The sequence below is a fragment of the Paroedura picta genome, chromosome 11 (assembly GCF_049243985.1).
Source record: "Paroedura picta isolate Pp20150507F chromosome 11, Ppicta_v3.0, whole genome shotgun sequence".
NCBI lineage: Eukaryota > Metazoa > Chordata > Lepidosauria > Squamata > Gekkonidae > Paroedura > Paroedura picta.
Window position 1 is genome coordinate 24,383,226 of NC_135379.1, and position 4,246 is coordinate 24,387,471.

The window sequence follows — 4,246 nt, forward strand, 5'->3', positions numbered from 1 at the left end:
CTTTTATGGATTCTGTAATGACTAAAGATCTATTTTGTCTCTTTTCCTGCTCCAGAAGAAGACAATATTGATTATTCACTTGTATTCCTGAACAGGGGATTGCTGAGTTACACAAGGAGGTACTTCCCACTGACTGAGCTTAAATAGCTGCCAGAGTGGAGATTATTTGGATTTGGGCCACGGTGCTGAGACACGGAGCCACGACCCAAATCTATCATACCCCCTAGCCTGTGGAAGGGAAAGTGTGTAGAAGGCTTGTGATGGTGGGGAGATTTCTCTTGGAGAAGCTATAAAGGGTTTAAATTCCACCTTAGTATCACAACCATCAAAAGGGGCTATTTTCTAATATATGGCCTCAGTGTTGTTTATAGTTTGGCCCTAAGCTGGGATCCTTTCCCGGAGAAAAAAACATGAGCGGCAGCTATTCTTCGAAACAAAAGCTGTGTTCAGGAGCCCCTCAAAGATTAGTAATTTTGTTATGGCATATGCTCTTGTGTGCTAGAACATGCGTGTGCAAAAAGAAGAGAAGCTTCTATATCCCACCTTTCTTCATGGGATGTGAGTGCGAGGGCGGAAATAGGTGGAGATAGCGCTACTTCAGCTCTACACACGTGGCTTGCTGGTTGCTTTCCTACAGCTAGTGCTTCCTAGTTGGGAGAATCCACTTTATGCTATTCCCCAGCTGGTGCATTAAAATGGAGGATGTAGCTACCGGTTTGCTGATTGGACACTGGATGTTGGCAACATCTTGCAAAACACCAAAAATATGGCATCTGCATAGAGTATTTCACTATATCTGGTGCGGAATGGCCTATAGACAGGTACAATTCAATGGTGGAGTTGAGGCTGTAAGTGCATAAGCCAATGGGGGCTAGGGTTGTGCGTCTGCGGCATCTGAATTGGCTGTTCCACGCCTGCGTGTGTACGCCGACTGATGCACTGGCACCCGTGCCTCCCCTCCCCCCCACGCGGCATGGTGCGGCACTGGCTGTGTCAGCCTGAAATGGCTAATTAAATTGCCCCATTGCTCTAGTGAAACAGCGCTACTGGAGGGTGGAAACAGAACTGAACAGCTTGTAAACAAAAGTACAACACACCCACATAAGAAAGTTCAACATAAAACAGCCATGGTGAAATGATTGTCTCAAGTACATTTTGACTGGATGTGGCCCAAAGAGGGGGGAACAGATCAGGACTTCAGTTTGGATGATTGCTTTAACTGTGGTATCTGGTTAATAGAGGAAAACAAGGATATTCTTTTGTGCAGCATATGACAAGTGCTAAACTAAAATCAGCTTCTGATGAAGTGCGAACACTAAATGACATATCTGGCCCTTAAAATAACAGGTTTCTTGCCCAATTTCAAAAAGAACATGAATTGGCTATGATAGTAATACAAAGGAAATGAAAGCTGTTCCATGCACAGAATGAACATCTGTTGAAAACATTATACATCTACATGCCAAGACTATATTTTCCTTCATGGTGGGAAGTGTCCATTTTTTCAGTTATGTTGTCTTTTGTTTTTAAATGTTCTCCCCCCCACAAAGGGCAAAAATTGCCATATGCTGGCTCAATTTTTTTTTTTGCCAGCATACTCTTTGATGTTTCAGTGCTGTCAGTTTAATCATTTAATTAAATTTTATGTAACAGGTCAATGTAAATCATTTTATGAAACTGAAGTCCTTGAAAATGAAATCCTGAATGCGTTCTTCACTGAAACATAGCAGATAGGGTATAATTAAGATAATTTTAATAGAATTTCAAGTAATTGGACATAAAAGATAAACTACTCATCCCTGTAAAAAGGATGATGTATATTGATGAAAGCTGGCATCAGTTCCAAAGATTATTTTTAATTAGAGGGACATTTTTTCTTCCTTCAGTTCAAAACTTAATGTAATCTAGCTTGTGAATATGCATAAATGGTTATGTAATTTACCTTTCCTTTCCTTCAATAAAAGCCCTATGATCCATGGATCTTGAGTAGTGGAGAGTTGCTCTTAATTACTTATCATCCGGGGATCGTCAACCCCCGGTCCACGGCCCGCTATCGGGCCGTGAAGGCCTCAGTAGTGGGCCGGCGGCGGCCATGCCTGCCTCTCTCTCCGCCTGCAGAGAGAAGCTCACCAGGCCACGAGAGAAGTGGCTGCCAAATTGGCCACTTCGCTCGTGACTCGGCTAGCTTCTTGCTGCTACAGGGAGGAGAAGAGGCAGGAGCGGCCGCTGACATGCTGGCGGACACAAACACGCATGCGTGGAGCTGCCGTGCATGCGCGGCAGCTCCGCACATGCTCGTTTCCACCACCAGGGGCGCTAACACGCATGTGCGGTGCCCGGGCCACCGACTTTTCCCCACCCCCGGAGGCGGTCCTTGACCATCAAAAGGATGGGGACCGCTGATCTAATAGACAAAAGGACTAAAAAATATTGCAACTGTTAGTGTTCTTTTTGAATCCCTAACCGGAAAAAAAAAAAGATAACTCAGGCATCTGAGAGCAAAGTGGCTAGCGTCTAAGGAAGGAGGGCAGGAGCTGTAGGTGCAGGGCATTGGCAATCCATTCCTCCCTGGTACAATGCCCTACATCCTGCTGGGGAAAATCAATAGCTTTCTGATAACATCAATGGAACAGCCATGCTCACTTTCATCTCATATCTATTGCACGTCTTCACGTTCAGGCAAAGGGCAATAAGGTCCGTCTGGAAAGACGGGCTAATGTAGCCACACAAAATAGCACGACACATTTCTTGAAACACAAAGGAAAGCAGAAAGTAAGGAAGTGCTTTAGGATGCTTAGAGCTGATCCTGCATTGAGCAGGGGGTTGGACTAGATGGCCTATATGGTCTCTTCCATGATTCTATGATTCTATGAAGTAAGGGAAAGATGCAAAGGTCTTTTGACAAAGCACTGATTTAACATCAGTTGTAACAGCGGAGATTCTGCCTTTTGTAATTAACAAATTCTCTGGCCATTTTCATCCAGTTTATGCCTGAGCTCATTCTACATTTCAGCCTGATTTGATAGATCATTTAGATGCAGATGCTTGGGATGCAAACACCTCTGAGTGTTTGATGAACATGAAGCCTTTACCTCCCTCACATTGCATCACATTCATTAGATGAATGAGGCCTCTGGAGAACAATTCTAAAAACATTTTGCAATAAAAGAACACATCCTGACATATTTTAATTTTGCTTCTCCTAGGGTGTCTTGGGTGTCCTATTTATTGTATTGCCAGAGTTGTAAGGTGATAATATAGAGATCACAGAAAGGGCTAGCACATTGATCCTAAATGTTCACAACTGTCTACACGCCTGCAAAAGTCATGCTGTCAGAGCTGGTGCTTTGCCCAGAGCTCAGCATTTACCTGCTGGAACAGTCCATCTGAAGGCCAAGCTATTAGAATGTTTCCAGATGAATGCCCAACTGCTGAAAAACCCATTTATAGCCTGAGAAGAAAAGGAAACCTTAAAAGCCATATATTATCCTAATATTTGTTTTCTCTTGGAACACTGCAGTTCTATACCATTCTCTAAAAAAGGATGATGTGGTAATGTTTTTATAACTACCTTTTTGCCAGATGTTTTTGAAACAATCTTTTTTTTTTTTTTTGCCTTACAGCGAGTTTTCACGGCTTGAGAAATCATTTGGGCCCACAGTTTCTACATTTCACTGAGGGATGATGTGCATTTTAAATGTAACCCTGTGGTTCTTTTTTCTGACATTAACAAAAAAATTGAAATGAAGCCTCTGTCGCTGGGATTTCATGGGGAGACCACAGCAAGGGAAGTCTTGCACTATTTTTCCACTGAAAATGGCTACTGTCAAGCTACTTGTAACCCCTGGTGGTGGAACATGCCATTAAGTCACAGCCAATTTAAGTAGACCTTGAAAGTTTGCATGGCCTGCTTCCGTGTAGCAACCCTGGACTTCCTTGGTTGTCTCCCATCCAAGGAGTAACCAGTGCCGACCCTGCTTAGCTTCTAAGCTTTGATGAGAGCTGACTCAGGAACATTAACCCTGGCTAAAGTAAATTTACATGCCCTCCAATTTTTACTCCATTTTTGAGAGAAATCGTAAGGAAAAGAAAAATATAGAACTATTAGCTTCACTGTCGGAGTTTTAGCTGATATGACACATGTTAATTAGTTTTTCTGATATACCGCACCATCTTTACTGCACGTATATATAGGTATCACTTACAGATATCAACAGGTCTGGTTGACAGACATCTGGGATGTCCC